Source organism: Podarcis gaigeae (assembly GCF_964106915.1).
Source record: "Podarcis gaigeae genome assembly, chromosome: 7".
Lineage (NCBI taxonomy): Eukaryota > Metazoa > Chordata > Lepidosauria > Squamata > Lacertidae > Podarcis > Podarcis gaigeae.
The window spans coordinates 77,369,915-77,387,536 of NC_139683.1; the positions used below are offsets into that span (position 1 = coordinate 77,369,915).

General features: G+C 43.0%; 1 long non-coding RNA gene across 1 annotated transcript in view; it reads left to right on the top strand.

Moving 5' to 3' along the window:
- Positions 1 to 624: 624 nt before the first annotated feature.
- Positions 625 to 17,622, top strand: part of LOC310848446 — a 30,329-nt gene continuing 13,331 nt past the window's right edge. Inside the window, exons 1-2 of the long non-coding RNA XR_014566404.1 lie at positions 625 to 730; positions 3,897 to 3,998. This is a non-coding gene — a long non-coding RNA (uncharacterized lncRNA). The remainder of the gene's footprint in view (positions 731 to 3,896; positions 3,999 to 17,622) is intronic.

The following is a 17,622-nucleotide window of genomic DNA, read 5'->3' on the forward strand; positions in this document are numbered from 1 at the left end:
ATTTTACTCTGCTAGATGTTCCTTAACCAATAGCCAGTCTTTGAGCCTTCTGTTTCACTCTTGGAGAGAACAAACTTTTCAATCCTACATTTGCCTGCTCAACATAAAACCCATGGGGCTTACTCCAAGGTGCATAGAGGACAGAAGCCTAAAACTGTCAACACAATGCACTGAAAGTGAATCAAGACCAATCAACTCTTTTTGCTCTGGTTGTCTTGAAATTCCTACTCAACTACACCAGGAGAACACCACCAAATTCCTTATTGCCTACAACAGATAGTCTCCATCTTAGAACACAAAATCTTCCTCATAAATATCATTTATTTATTATTTACCAAGGCAGGATGCTTTGCCACGGGGAAGTAATTTCCTCCACCATCCCAATGGCCTCCAAAACATGTGCTTTGTCTCATTTTATAGTTCAGTTAATAATATATGACCATATACTATTCTACTGCTGCAGTTAAGGTGGGGCAGAGCTGAAAAGCATGTGTTTAAGATGAGTCTTTGATTTTTCAATTGAGCACTGTTGAGATGAGGTCACAGTGACCTCACAATGAGGCTATAGTGACCTCACAATAAGACTAGCCTCAATGACACATACAGTGAAAGTGTTTATATGAACTATAACTCATACAGAGTTTTACAGATCTCAATAACTACAGCTAAGATACTGGCAGATCTCAACACTGGCAATTAAGAGAAGAACAATTCTGTTTATCTATGGTAAGTGAGTTATATGATGGTGGCAATGGGATGGTTGCTGTCTAACTCCATTAGATCTTATTTCCTTTGGGGAAATTGTCTGCATATAATTTGTTTATTAAAAAAACATTTCAAGGCTGCCTTTATGAGTAAAACTTACTCAAGACTGCTTATGTTAAAATAATAGATAAAATACAGCTCCAATGGTAAGAGAATACAATACAAAACCTCTCATAAAACTCGCATTAAGAAAACCAACAGTAAGAGCATAACACTCTTGGATAAAAAAAAAAAATCCCCTATGGCTACCAGTCCGAAAGACCTCAATAGCAGGATAGAGTCACTCATGGATATGTCAGTCAAAATAAGTAGGTCTTCAGTGCTGTTCTGAAGAGTTGTAGTAGCACTACACTTACATGATCCAAATGAAGACAACCCTTTGCACTCCTATTGAATTTAATTGGTTTTAGACACTGAGCTGTTCCCTCTCAGTATGGATATGTCTTGGTATTACTGTCCGTTACTATGACGCTTGTTAGACTAATTTAAGTCCATGGACAATAGCCATTGATTTCACTGGACCTATTCTCCCTATCCCCCAACTTTTATAGGTTTTATTTATTTTTCCCAAGAAAAATAAGACCCAAAAACTCCAGGCTCCCAGGGGAGTCCCCTTTTATTATATCAACTACAAACAGGGACGTGGGTGGCACTGTGGGTTAAACCACAGAGCCTAGGACTTGCCGATCAACCGAAGGTCGGCGGTTCGAATCCCCACAACTGGGTGAGCTCCCGTTGCTCGGTCCCTGCTCCTGCCAACCTAGCAGTTCAAAAGCACATCAAAATGCAAGTAGATAAATAGGTACCGCTCTGGCGGGAAGGTAAACAGCGTTTCTGTGCACTGCTCTGGTTCGCCAGAAGCGACTTAGTCATGCTGGCCACATGACCCAGAAGCTGTACACCGGCTCCCTTGGCCAATAAAGCGAGATGAGCGCCACAACCGCAGAATCAGTCACAACTGGACCTAATGGTCAGGGGTCCCTTTACCTTTACCTTGCAAACAGAGCATGGATCAATCAGTACCCCTTCCCTGCCTTCCTTGCAATAATCTGAACAAATGCCTTTTGGGGTGGGTTGGGGGTGAGATGGCAAAAGATGCTTTGGCAGATCTTACCAGCACAGGAAGGTGTGTGTAGAATTCATCCATCCACAAAAGGTCGACATGTGTCTAAAAAATGGGAGATTGGAACACTGTGCGTCAGAGAAATCCAACATTTGAACCTAAAGGCAAGACACTGGATCTATTCTGAGCAGCGTTTGATTGGCTATCACCCTAATTCTGTTGAAATTTGTAATAGGAATAAATTCCTGCACTGCGACTTGTGGATATCCTCATTTGTACATCTTGCAAGTATCAATCAGACTAGCTTGAATAGGGATGGGGAACCCAACAACCCCCTCCCCCCCCAGTTTGTTGGACGCCATATTTCATTGGCCCAGCCAACATGGTCAGGAGTGAGGAATTATGGGAGTTGTAGTCCAAAGACCACCTGTTCCCCCACCTTAATCTACAAGACCCTGATAAAAGTATGTGCATGTGCATATTTGCATTTTTCGTAGGCCATGTAGAAGGTTGCTGGAGCTCCAACCAGCAAGGTGGGCCCTTCCTCTCTAATCTTAGATGTGTTGGGATTGGTTGTACTCATTTTATAGCTGCAGGGGGAGAACTTGGCACATGCCCAGGAACACTTGGCCCAAGACAGACCTCTGGTACTGAAAAGGTGTTGTAGCACTGCGTCTGGGATAAATCAAGCCATGAATGGTGTTTTTATAAACAACAACAACAACAACAAAAATCCCCAAAGAAAATGCTGGACTCAACTTGTAATTTTGAAAGAGTGCAAATTCTGCATTACCCGATGATATCACAGGAAACATATTTGCTAGGTAGGTCTTTCCAGACCTGCGAGGACACCAGATGAAAAACTTGATTGGTTTGGGCAAGGGCATAGGCACATATTTAGGACTACAATTTTTCATTTTTTCATTTTCATTTTGATGTATCTGGCTTCTTTTCATCAAGCAACTATAGCAAGCAGTGCCACTAATGGGATTCCAGGAAAGTGAATGCAAGTTAATGTAAAATTACTCAGTTTGCTTGTTTACAACTGGATTTATTGTCATGCCCACGGCTAATTTTTGTTACATTAGATGAGAAAGATACCATGGCATTGATGGAAATTCTAACGATAGTCACTACCTCGGCTGGGAAGCCTCAAGTTGTTAGTAAGCCCATCAGGAATTTTTAAACTGAAATACAAGGTTTTCTTTTAAAAACGCATGCACACAATAGGCTATATGCCTCACTTTTACAAGTAGTGACTTTAATTAATGCATTTAAATAATGCATTTGGAATAATGTATTGGAACTATCTGTATACTGAACAGCTGCCATGATGCATTCCCTGAAGAAGTGGGAAATTAAGTATTGTGGGCACATGTGTATGTAGCTGAAATGTCACACACACACATACATTGGCTTGATATATTGAAAAATGACTAAAAATTTGCTGTTTTTTCATGACACCTGAATAGCCACCTCAGTCTGCCCGATAGTAGGGCCAGGACTGTCACCTTACAGGCCCACTGCTGCAAATATATGCACACACACACAACACTGGTGGCACTGTGGTCTAAACCACTGAGCCTCCTGGGCTTGCCAATCAGAAGGTCGGCAGTTCGAATCCGTGCGACGGGGTGAGCTCCCGTTGCTCTGTCCCAGATCCTGACAACCTAGCAGTTAGCAAGCACACCAGTGCAAGTAGATAAATAGGTACTGCTGTGGTGGGAAGGTAAACGGCGTTTCCGTGAGCTCTGGTTTCCGTCACAGTGTTCTGTTGCACCAGAAGCAGTTTAGTCATGCTGGCCACATGACCTGGAAAGCTGTCTGAGGACAAACGCCGGCTCCCTCGGCCTGAAGCGAGATGAGCACTGAAACCCAATAGTCACTTTTGACTGGACTTAACCGTCCAGGGGTCTTTAACCCATTTTTACACACACACACACACACACACACACACACACACACAGAGAGAGAGAGAGAGAGAGAGAGAGAGAATTTCATAATTTACTCCTTCCCTTTGTTCTGGTTTTCCCCCTCTCAAGTGGGTTTTGCCTGTCTTTTATTCCAGCGATGAGCTCTTTAGGAGCTGGGATCATGCCTCTTTTAAATTAAATGTCTCTGGCCTCCCCTGAGCTGTTCGGAAAAGGCTTTCAAGAAGACTGCACCCACGGTAACTGGCATGCAAAGTGGATCTGTCTCTTGGTGCCTTTTTAAGAAACAAAAAAACAAGACGCCATTAGACATCAAACTTCCCACTTAACAGAGAAGTCTCCTGACAACTGTGTTTCAGATACCTGATGAATTAAAAGCCATGTCTTTAAAAGCTGCACAAATTCTTGGTATCCTTGAGCGGTTCAGCAAGGTTGGTGCACCAGAGACTGAAATAGATGATTACAGCCTTGAGGCCTTGCCACAAATTGAATAGAAAGTATTGCATTTTATTGTAATCTCTCTCTAGTCTTTCTTGGATTTGAAGCCCGTTGACCTTTCTTCTGCACATCTTTTTTATTTTATTTTTAAGAATACTGAAATAATATAATTCACAATTGCTGAGCTGATAGAGCCTGGGCTGGCTTTGATGGGCATGAGGGTGAAGCTGCCTCCCTCGGGAGGGGGGCACTGTGAATTAGGCATATATGAAGGTAGGAAAGAGAGGTTTGGAAGAGTCTTACTCTTTTGTTGCAGAGTTAGCACAATGACAATCCCTCTGAGCACATTTGCTTTGCAAATCACTGAAGATTTTACTCACAGTTTCAGAAGTTACTGCAAATAAGTCTTCATCCGCAGGCAGAAAAATAAAGAGGGAAAGTGTTCCGAAAGAAAGAACTTGGTTTCCTTACAAAAGAATCATGCAATCTTAAGATGCAGGCAGCAAAAATATCTTTTAAGAGAGATTTTCCATTCATGCAATTTTCCTTGCAGCTGGCAGCTCCAGCTACTTTCAGGAAGGGCCGAGAGAGGGAGGGAAGGAGGAAGTAAAGGCTAATCTAAGCCACCCATGGCAACTTGAGCTCAGGGCTCAGGTTAACCCTTCCATGCACACAAGTGTGAGTCAGTAACTGTATGCTGCAACAGGAATTTGTATCTGAATGCTACAGCAAATATGTTGGACCTAGCAGGATGTGTGTAGCTTTTGGCATCAGCTTCAGGTGGAAAAATGGTTGGGGCGGGCACTGGAAGGAGAATGAGAAATGCTGGATTTTTCTTTTAATGGCTAGCCCTATTGATGTGGTCAGAGAATGGTGGCCCGATAATAGTTGTATGGGGTGAACCAGTTCTAGGTGAGACCAGCAGGAAAAGGAAGCTATGGAGTATTTGACTAGTTTTCGTTTTGTATATAGCTTTGGAGCAGCACACTGCTAAGTAAAGTTTATTACTTTTAATTCAGTCTCTGTGGACCATTTGTAATCTTGCAAATACTACATGGTGTGAAAAGACAAAATGAAAATAAGGCAGTGAAAAATGGGCCAGCTGAAGCCTCTAATAAAGCTGCTATTTGAATAAAATGCTGCAGAGAACAGGAGAATCTGGAAGCAAGGGTTTGAATTTTGCAGCATTGTAAGTAGAGCAGATAGGGACGCAGGTGGTACTGTGGGTTAAACCACAGAGCCTAGGACTTGCTGGTCAGAAGGTCAGGAGCTCAAATCCCCACAACGGAGTGAGCTCCCATTGCTCGGTCCCTGCTCCTGCCAACCTAGCAGTTCGAAAGCATGTCAAAGTGCAAATAGATAAATAGGTACTGCTCCGGCGGGAAGGTAAACAGTGTTTCTGTGCGCTGTTCTGGTTCGCCAGAAGCGGCTTAGTCATGCTGGCCACATGACCTGGAAGCTGTACCCCTTGGCCAGTAAATAATAATAATAATAATAATAATAATAATAATAATAATAATTTATTTATACCCCGCCCTCTCCAGCCAAGGCCAGGCTCAGGGCAGCTAACACACAATAATAAAAACAAGTTGAATGAATACAACTTAAAACAAGATTAAAATACAACATTAAAATATTGAAACATTTAATTATTTAAATGCAGCCTCATCACAGGAGGAGAAAGGAAAAAGAAAGAGGGGGAGGGAAAAGTGAGTAAAAGCGAGATGAGCGCCGCAACCCCAGAGTTGGTCACGACTGGACCTAATGGTCAGGGTTCCCTTTACCCTTTACCTTAAGTAGAGCAGATAGGAAAAGAGAGAGACTCTAGTCATTTCTGCATGTGGCAGATGAAGAAGCAAGAGATGTATGTAATGATTTCCAGTTTGGTGATGAAGAAAATAAGTAAAAAAATTCCAGTTTTTATTAATACACTTGAAGTATGTTAGAAGAGTTACTTATGAAAGGTACAAATGCTTCATTGGTATTCAGATCAGATCAGCCAAGCAGTCAGTTCCCAAGACTAATGTATGAATTCATTAAACCAGGGCTTGTACTCACCTTTCACTGAACTGGCAAACCTGTGTCAGGGCAGTATCATTACAGAATGCAAATACTGCTCTCGAACAAAAAGATTTCCTTGCACCCAGAAAGCTAGTATGTTGGAGTCAGGACTGGGCTCAGTTCAAAAACTGCTGCTGTTATCCTGTTCCCAAGCTGCCTCGGTTGACTCAAGGATTGCCTGCTCTTATTGAGGGATGCTGTGTTAGAAAATAGAGTCATTCTGGCTAAGCAAAGAGGAACAATTAGTGAAGTGTAAAAAGCTAAACAGCATCTTAAAAAGCAGAGACATCATCTTGCCAACAAAGGTCCGCATAGTTAAAGCTATGGTTTTCCCAGTAGTGATGTATGGAAGTGAGAGCTGTACCACAAAGAAGGCTGATCACCGAAGAATTGATGCTTTTGAATTATGGTGCTGGAGGAGACTCTTGAGAGTCCCATGGACTTCAAGAAGATCAAACCTATCAATTCTTTTGGAAATCAGCCCTGAGTGCTCACTGGAAGGACAGATCCTGAAGCTGAGACTGCAATACTTTGGCTACCTCATGAGAAGAGAAGACTCCCTGGAAAAGAGCCTAATGTTGGGAAAGATGGAGGGCACAAGGAGAAGGGGACGACAGAGGACGAGATGGTTGGATAGTGTTCTCGAAGCTACCAGCATGAGTCTGACGAAACTGCAGGAGTCAGTGGAAGACAGGAGTGCCTGGCACGCTCTGGTCCATGGGGTCATGAAGAGTCGGACACGACTAAATGACTAAACAACAACAACAACAAAAAGCTAAGTGCCCTGGGCTAATCCGTCTCTGAGCACCTTGTTTGAGACAGCAACAGGGAACTCTCTTCACCACAAAGTAACAGATGGAGTTTGTGGTTAGGTGAGGTGTCAAAAGTCAAAGCTTCAAAAATAGTCCTGCTAACCACAAATAGAAGAGGGCAGGATATCAGAAAGGGCTTAGTGGCAACAGGAAGGGGCGATGGAAACCCTGTCCCACAAATGCCTAGTTAAGGTTGCTTATCAAAGGTCATGATTAGCCTTGGCAACTGCGCAAAAGTGTGATAAGCTGGGAGGAAAGAAGGCATCAAGCTGTTTATGTGAAATTATAAGGCTTATGTGTAACCTGTTAAACCACAGAGCCTAGGACTTGCCGATCAGAAGGTTGGCGGTTCAAATCCCTGCGACGGGGTGAGCTCCTGTTGCTCAGTCCCTGCTCCTGCCAACCTAACAGTTGGAAAGCATGTCAAAGTGCAAGTAGATAAATAGGTACCACTCTGGCAGGAAGGTAAATGGTGTTTCCGTGTGCTGCTCTGGTTCGCCAGAAGCGGCTTAGTCATGCTGGCCACATGACCCGGAAGCTGTACGCCGGCTCCCTCAGCCAGTAAAGCGAGATGAGCGCCGCAACCCCAGAGTCGGTCACGACTGGACCTAATGGTCAGGGGTCCCTTTATCTTTATGCATAACCTGTACAGGCAATCCTCATTTTGTGAGGGGGTTCCACTCACATCGGCAAAGCGCATGTGTGCCCATTCTGCCCTGTTCCGCCCCCACTCAGCCCCTCTCTGCCCTTGCCTCTGCCCTGCCCTATTCATGATGCCTTTCTAACGTTTTGGGACCACTTCTGAGTTCGGTGCTGTGCCTAAATCGGTTGTTGCCTGTAATGGGGTTTCATGTCTGCACCGCAAGGTGGATGAGGCACCATTCTTGTACAAGAAAAAAATCCGTTTTTGATTTGCTACCTGCCGCCTGGTCATTGGTTTTTTTGCTAGACGTCGAAGCTCAAACTGCCAAACTTCCACAACACTTCTAAGGTTAGAACTGGGCCTTTTCCATAGGGCTCTCCCCAGTTCTGTGCACCTTGCCTTCCCCCTCTCTTTAATTTTTTTTAAATTAAGTTTTACATAACAATTCTAAATTCAGACAGATTGGAATTTTTACAGTGGTACCTCAGGTTAAGTACTTAATTTGTTCTGGAGGTCCGTACTTAACCTGAAACTGTTCTTAACCTGAAGCACCACTTTAGCTAATGGGGCCTCCCGCTGCTGCCACGCCACTGGAACACAATTTCTGTTCTCATCCTGAAGCAAAGTTCTTAACCTGAAGCACTATTTCTGGGTTAGCGGAGTCTGTAACCTGAAGCGTATGTAACCCGAGGTACCACTGTATTATTATTTTCTTTATTTACAACATAGTCCATAACAACTCATACATGCAAACAAACCCACCACCAATTTTATTTTATTTTAAAATTCAGACAGATCATTCACCTCTTCATTTAGTATTCTCTGAATCCCTTGATTTCCCTCCACCCTTTCATGGTTACCATTATCAATCTTTTTCCCCATCTGCTTATCTTATTTTCTCTAATTTGTTAAAAGAATAATAATTCATTTTTGTACATTACAAACATTACTCAAATCCTGGCAAAGTTTTTAGTTCTTTACAATGTTCTCTTAAGTACATTGTAAATTTTCCCCATTCCTCCTTAAAATCCTTCTCTTCCTGGTTTCTGATTTTCCAAGTCACTTTCGCCATTTCGACATGGTCCATCATTTTCATCAGTCATTCCTCTCTGGTTGGAACTTAGTTTCTTTCCATCTCTGGGCCAGTGGTATCCTCACTGCTGTCATCACATACATGAATAGTCGTTTCTGCTCCCTCTGAATCTCTGTACCTAAAATGCCTAACAAAAAAAGCCTCTGTTTTCCCCTATTATTTTAAACATTTTTTTTCCAACTCATTGTAAATCCCTTTGCAGCATGCTTTAGTTATCTTGCATGTCCACCACATATGGTAGAATGTGCCTTCTTTCTCATTACATTTCCTGCAAACATTGGAAGCAGTTCTATACATTTTTGCTAGTTTTACAGGTGTTAAATACCACCGACACATCATTTTCATCTAGTTTTCCTTCAACGTACAGCACGCTGTAAATTTTAAGTACATAATTTTCCCCAAGATGAAAACTGAATATTGTGCCCAATGTCTTGTACCCAGTTTATCATTACTGATTTAACTTCTTCGTCCTTAGTATGCCACTCTAGAAGCAATTCATACATTTTAGAAAGTAACTTCACATTATTTTCCAATAATCCCTTTTCAAACCACGAAATTTCTATACTAAATCCATTTTTTCTTTTAAACAAACCATTTACCTTGCACCTCTCTTTATGTGTTCTAGCGACCAGGAGTTTTATCCAGGCCTTTAAAATTCCGAATATTATGATTTTATTTTGAAGCTGCTTTAAAGTAAATTTGATTCTATGCTCCCACTAAAAAGCTTTTGCATGTTCTCATTTTATTATTAATTTTTAAAATGTTTATTTTTTATTGTTAAAATTATAAAAGCCATCTTTAAATAATGTTATGGATAAGGTGGGATACAAATATGTTAAATATCACTAAAGTACTTTATATCCTTTTCTAATTGTTGTTTTTTATTTTAAAATGAAGGGTGTTGTAGGTTGTATGGGTTGTGGAACTTGGCTCTGCTTTGATTCAAAATCTGGGCACCAGTTGGTACCTATTAAATAATGGATATTATTCCACTCATTACGCTTTATTCATAGAGAAACAATCCAAACCATTTCACAGGAAAGAATTTTTAGGCTAGTCATACTGCCAGCTATGAACAACAGTCCAATTTACTCGGCTCCTTCTTTTCTGCTTATAAGAAACAGTAGAAATGTTCATTGTGCGCATTCAAATTAGTTTTTAGCTTTGCCAAATCCAAATTATAATGTAAATGATTGACCTATTCAAATATTCATAATTGTCTATTTGCACATCATTATCATTAGTTGCTGTCTTCCCTGATTAAATCTTAGCCTGAGCTTTGTACGTGAATATGAATCCGATTCATGTGTATTGTATCAGTTTCTTTCGCTCCAGATGATGTCTTCGTTAGACTGGATGCAAAGCTGTTTCCTTATTCAAAATGGTAGCCTCTCTCGTGACTGTGGTTTTGTTGCATCTGCAAAATTCAAAGTAGGAGAAGGATTTGAATTAGGAACTACGAATCAGGAATAAGCCACAAGTTTATGGTGAACAAGCTCTATGCTGCTTTTTTTGGGGGGGGGGCGACTGACTTGCAGGGGTTAAATAAAACAGCTTCTCTAAGGTAGTATTGTATAAGGGGAGGCTGGGGGCCATAACTCTGTTGGCAGATAATTGGATACAACTCTGTGTCTAAGATGGTGACTAAAATACAATCGGGTGATATAGTATCACTATAATCTAATTAATTCAATTGCACCCAATTGCACTGCATAATTCTATATATATAGATAAAGGTAGGAATTGCTGAAGAGAGAGGTTTGGAAGAGTCTCTTTTGTGGCAGAGTTGGCACAATGGCAATCACTCTGAACACATTAAAACTTGGTTAGATTTAAATATTCCCTCATCCACCTTTATACAAACGTTCCCAACAAAAATACCTAGGCTAGAATAAATCAAAGTCACTTTGCTTTGCAAATCAGTGAAGATTTTACTCACAGTTAACGCGCACAATATGGCTTTTTTTCACTGCCATATATTTTTGTCACCCATAGTCTTGGAACAGAGAACCTCAGTCCCAAGGACCTAATGTAGTTTCTCTGTCTCGCTCCTCAGACTCTTCCCCAATCCAGATCCCACACTGACCTTGCTCTGCACCTTCCTTGATGGCTGGGATGTGTTTTTGAACTGTGATTATGTCTCTTGCTTGTTTGGATGTTATTTGTTGGCATCTGTCTGTCTTGAGAGACAATGGAGTGTGCATCCAGGACTGAAGTCAAACCAGCAGCACTGAAGTGACCTGGATGGAGAGAGCTGCGTTCATGTGGGGAGGAGGGTGCAGTGAGTGAAGCTAGGATGCAGCCTACTGTACAAGGGTGAGAGTCCCATCTACAGTATTGCACATGTTCGCACCTAACCGCCCTAGAGATCGGCAAATCTCACAATTGGGTTTCCCTCTGTTTCAATTTCTTTTAATATTTAAGTTCTCTACTGTTTCTAATGGTCTTCCTGACTAAAAGAATGCATTTCAGTGCATTAACATACACCATTGTTTATGCAATTCCCCCAATATAGACATTCTGCAATGCAATTTGCCCTAATGCAATGCGTTTCTTTATGGTACTTTCACTAATATCTACATTTATTAATAATTTGATTTACAGCCCTGTGGAACGCCCTCCCATCAGATGTCAAAGAGAAAAATAACTACCAAACTTTTAGAAGACATCGAAGAAGAACCAGAAGAGGAGGTTGAGGGAAGTCAGAGGAGGGAGATTTAGATTTGCATATTTTTTCTTATGTGGTGATGATGATTGTGTTGAATGTAAAATTGTAAAATTTAATAAAATCTATTAAAAAAAGAAAAACAAGATGATTAATATGGGGCGAATGGCAAGGGGGGTTGTGAGTGGAGCAAGCAGATGTGCAGCCTCTAGTCAACATACAATATGCTTTTCGCTGGGTTTATGTGATGCTTATTTATCCAGGTTTCAGAAAAGAGCCACAGAACTGGAAATCTACTTTGCTTCTGCTAAAAGGCTGCACGGCAATTCAGCCATATCTGTCGCAAATGTCTGGCTGCAACATAATCTGTATCTTTGCCTGTTGATCCTTCAGAATAAGATAATAAGAATGGGAAGCCACTGAGACAGATCAGAGACTGTATGATTAATAGGAAACAAAACCTAGGAGCTTCTTTCATTTACAGTCCTGGAAACACATCCTTGTTTTAAACAAGCAAGCCCACGGTCTAATTGGATTGATGACTTCTGGCATTTGCATATATGTGTGTGGATGTACATGCTGCATGAGCTGTCGTAGTTTTGCTAATTGCAGACAGAAAAAGGAGAACCCTAAGTTAGGAAGAAGAGGCAAGACCAATTAGTCCTCCAAAATTATTGGCTTCAAAGGAATTTAGGAGAAGAAAGCCATTCCACAGCAATCTAATAGGCTTGCCTAGTTTTGGCTCTTATATTCCAAGTTACTCCTACACATTAAAGTATTTATCACGGCACTAGAATGCTGCATTAGGAAGGATGAAGAACATCATAACACGAAATTCCTTGTTCAGAGCTACCGTAAATTAAGTTTAAAAACGGGAATGAGGAGCTCGCTTTCCTCCATCAAACATGAAGGCAAAGATCTCTTCAGCAACAGAATCTGAAGCTGTAAATTTAGTCCTGAGAAACATGGTATCTGAAACATGAACCAATGTTATATAAGATCATATTGTACCAACCACACCATATTAGCAGATCCCCCGGGTGCGCAAGGCTTGCCGACACCAGCGCGGAGCACGGGGCGTCCTCCAAAGGCCACCACCCGGGGGGAGATGCCCCGGGTGTGCAAGGCTTGCCGACACCAGCGCGGAGCACGGGGCGTCCTCCTAAGGGCGCCCCGTGCTCCGTGCTGCCGCCTGCTGCCCGCAAGCCTTGCGCTCACGGGGGGGGTATCCCCCGGGTGCGCAAGGCTTGCCGACACCAGCGCGGAGCACGGGGCGGCCTCCAAAGGGTGCCCCGTGCTCCGCGCTGCCGCCCGCAAGCTTTCGGCTCCCGGGGGACATCCCCAGGTGCGCAAGGCTAGCGGACACCTGCGCGGAGCACGGGGCGGCCTCCGAAGGGTGCCCCGTGCTCCGCGCTGCCAGCTGCCGCCTGCAAGCCTTGCGCTCTCGGGGGGAGATCCCCCGGGTGTGCAAGGCTTGCCGACACCAGCGCGGAGCACGGGGCGGCCTCCGAAGGGTGCCCCGTGCTCCGCGCTGCCGCCCGCAAGCCTTTGGCTCCCGGGGGACATCCCTGGGTGCGCAAGGCTAGCGGACACCTGCGCAGAGCACGGGGCGGCCTCCGAAGTGCGCCCCGTGCTCCGCGCTGCCAGCTGCCGCCCGCAAGCATTGCGCTCTCGGGGGGAGATCCCCCGGGTGCGCAAGGCTGGCCAACACCAGCGCGGAGCACGGGGCGGCCTCCAAAGGGCGCCCCGTGATCCGTGCTGCCGGCTGCCGCCCGCAAGCCTTGCGCTCTCGGGGGGGGGATTCCCCGGGTGCGCAAGGCTTGCCGACACCAGCGCGGAGCACGGGGCGGCCTCCAAAGGGTGCCCCGTGCTCCGTGCTGCCGCCCACAAGCCTTGCGCTCCCGGGGGAGATCCCCGGGTGCGCAAGGCTAGCGGACACCTGCGCGAAGCACTGGGCGTCCTCCGGAGGGCGCCCCGTGCTCCGCGCTGCAGGCTGCCGCCCGCAAGCCTTGCGCGCCCGGGGGAACTCCCTCCGGGCGTGCAAGGCTTGCGGATACCTTCCTGGAGCCTGGAGAGCGAGAGACGTCGGTGTGCACCGACGCCTCTCGCTCTCCAGGCTTCAGCGAAAGCCTGCATTCGCCCCATAAGACGCACACACATTTCCCCTTCATTTTTGGAGGGGAAAAAGTGCGTCTTATAGGGCGAAAAATACGGTAAATTAAGTTTAAAAACGGGAATGAGGAGCTCGCTTTCCTCCATCAAACATGAAGGCAAAGATCTCTTCAGCAACAGAATCTGAAGCTGTAAATTTAGTCCTGAGAAACATGGTATCTGAAACATGAACCAATGTTATATAAGATCATATTGTACCAACCACACCATATTAGCAGAACTTGAGTGATACTTGTAAACACAACAAATACCGTTTGTGGAGTAGACGGGAGCAATATTAAAGAATATAAAACTGTGTGAAAAAAACCAATGACAGTATAAACAGTACAATGAGAATGATTGGAAGACTTGTTTTGTCAGAAGTCTTTTTTATTTAAGTTTTTATTTAAGTATTAATTAGGAAGATTAAGTTTTTTTATGCACGTAAAACTGCTTTTTGTTCTTTCTTTTTTCTGTATTTTCTTCTTTTCTTTTTTCTTAATTCTTTTTTCTTAAATTTTCTTTTTGTAGTATGAGACTGTAAATTCTTTGTATATGTGTGTAATTTAAATTAATAAAGATTATTTAAAAGAAAGAAAGAAAGATGATCCAATGAGGTAGAGAGGGTGAATTCCTTTTCAGATTTTCCTGTTCTTGCTGGGGTTATACTCCCTCTGAAGGAGCAGGTACATAGCTTGGGGTTTCTTCTGCGTCCACTGCCATCACTTGAAGCTCAGGTGGCCACAGCGGCGCAGAGTGTTCATCAAGACTTACTTTTTGTGCCACGTTTCTTAGCATAGGTCTGGGCTTCCAAGCTCTGTGTCTGAGCAGTTCTTTTTCCCCATCCTGGTGCTTTCCCTGGGAAAATTCGCAGCGTCAACCAAAGCTTCAAAATGCGGATGCGCACCTGGAAAGTGCAGAACAAAAGGTAGTCTGGATGAGCCCTGAACTAAGGGATCAATGGGACCAGCATAGGAAACTCAGAAAATATTGGACACCAGTCCTTCCCAAAGAGTAAAGGTAAAGGGACCCCTGACCATTAGGTCCAGTCGTGACCGACTCTGGAGTTGCGGTGCTCATCTCACATTATTGGCCAAAGGAGCTGGCGTACAGCTTCCGGGTCATGTGGCCAGCATGACTAAGCAGCTTCTGGCAAACCAGAGCAGTGCACGGAAACCCCGTTTACCTTCCCGTCTGAGCGGTACCTATTTATCTACTTGCACTGCTAGGTTGGCAGGAGCAGGGACCGAGCAACTGGAGCTCACCCCGTCACGGGGATTCGAACCGCCGACCTTCTGATTGGCAAGTCCTAGGCTCTGTGGTTTAACCCACAGCTCCACCCGCATCCCTCCCAAAGAGTAGAAAGTACCAAAACTATGACTACATTTTGCCAACACTGCTACAAATTAACAAAATTAACACTTAAATTTCATTGCTAAGCCATCTTTAAAATACTGTGCAATTCAATAAAACAACTAACGTAATTTCTGTTTACTTATGATATCACCTCTTTAACCACTTGATTCTGTTGATTGTTAACAATGATCATTAGCCTGTATCTATAAATGTGCAGCACTCTGAACATCTCTTAGGAAGCAGGGACTCCTTATTCTTTGCCATTATACATTTTTAAAAGTGCTATATAAATGCTAAGTACTACTGGTTGAATGATCTGAGGCCTTGGGTTTAACTTGCCTGCCTGGCATTCTCTTTATAACATCTTGATAAGCAGTAGATAAGGAGAGAGATCTTTAGAATCTGTCTGGATTTGGTTGATGTAAGAAATATCTTTGTCAGGCTCTGCTCTTCAATGACCCTGCATAATATTGCAAATCAGAGCTGTGGAACATGAACAGATTTGTTGGAATGAGTTTCTTTAACAAAGGCACATGGTTTACATAAATGGCAAAATAAGCCCTGCAGGAACGCATAACGAATCTTTAGTTTTCTTTCCTGTGGATGCTTGCTAACGTTCTTGGAAGCAGCCACAGATGCAAAAGCATTTGGAAGAGAGAAAATGAAAGGACGAGAAGGAGCTTTCATAAAGGAAATGTTTGAGACGGATGCTTAAAATTTCCAGGGGAGAGGGAGACTTTGTAGGCATCATATTCAGGTTGGTTCATGCCTGCTGGAAATTGGGCAGGGGTGAGGAATCTGTACCCCTGTGGGTTTTGTTGGGCTCTACATCAGGTCTGCAATAATTCATGCTGTTGTCATTTATTCATTTATTTATTTATTTATTTATTTATTTATTTATTCATTCATTCATTCATTCATTCCCTGCTCATCTGTCTGGGCTTCCCCAGCCACTCTGGGTGGCTTCCAACACAATATTAAAATACAGTAATGCATCAAACATTAAAAGCTTCCCTAAACAGGGCTGCCTTCAGATGTCATCTAAAAGTTTGGTAGTTGTTGTTCTCTTTGACATCTGGTGGGAGGGCGTTCCACAGGGCGGGCCCCACTACCGAGAAGGCCCTCTGCCTGGTTCCCTGTAACCTCGCTTCTCGCAGGGAGGGAACTGCCAGAAGGCCCTCAGCGCTGGACCTCAGTGTCCAGGTAGAATGATGGGGGTGGAGACGCTCCTTCAGATATACTGGACCGAGGCGGTTTAGGGCTTTAAAGATCAGCACCAACACTTTGAATTGTGCTTGGAAATGTACTGGGAGCCAATGTAGATCTTTTAAAACCGGTGTTATGTGGTTTCGGCAGCCATTCCCAGTCACCAGTCTAGCTGCTGCATTCTGGATTAATTGTAGTTTCTGAGTCACCTTCAAAGAGTGCATTGCAGTAGTCCAAGTGGGAGATAACCAGAGCATGCACCACTCTGGCGAGACAGATAGGGTCTTTGCTCCAGCTGGCTGCTGGAAAACTTAAAACAGCAAATCAGTTCCTCCCTTTCTGTATTTTACTCTTGAGAACTTTGTTATCTACATCCTGAAATTCACACCATTGTTGTCTTTCAAATCCTGATTTATAATTTCTGTTACTTTGACCCATCCTCATTGTGAGATACACATAGTTGTAACTGAAGCAAGGCCACCTCCATCTTTTTTATAACTGAAGCAAGATTAATGCCATCTTCTATGGAATGTTGGAATTAAGTTCACTGCATGTATGGCTTTGAAAGAAAATATAATGAAAATGATGTATAGATGGTACTTAATTAACCCCAACTAAATGAGCTAAAATGTATAGAATAAAAAATAGAAAACATTGGAAATGTAATCAAAAAGAAGGAGATTTTTACCATATGTTGTGGACCTGTGATAAAGTTAAAGCATTTTGGGAGAATGTATATCATGAGTTAAAGAAAAAGTTAAAATATACTTTCCCCAAGAAACCCAAAGCATTCCTGTTGGGAATGGTAGGAGATGAAATATCTAGATTAGATCAGAAACTATTTATGTATGCCATTACAGCAGCAAGAACTTTAATTGCCCCAAAATGGAAACAACAAGAAATACCGATGATACAAGATTGGCAGACCAAGATGATGGACTATGCGGAACTGGCAAAGCTGACGGGGAAAATCCGACAGCAGAGTGTGACCAAGTGTTCCAGAGAGATTGGAGTAAATTTATTTATTATATCGAAAATCAGTGTATACAATTAAAAACGCTATCAGGATTGAGATAAAGCTCGCAACGTTTACAATAATTTTTCCACCTGTATTTTAAAAATTTGAATAATTTAGAAAAATGTAGAATTGTGACGATATAAATGGGTGGATTTAAGATAAGTCTTAGAAAACCAGAAGACGGGTGGAGGGAAGTGGATAGCTCAGCAGAGCTAAAAAACAAATATGTTATAATATATTGTATTATTGTTAAAAATTTGGAAATCTCTCTCTCTCTCTCAATGCCATCTTGTTGCAGGTTGATGTCCTAATTGTATATTCTCATCATGCTGAAATGCAAGCTTCAGAAAGGGGAAAGGGAAAGTGGAAACACAAAAGGGAAAGTTGCAAGGGCATGACCTTAAGAACGAGGATATAAAA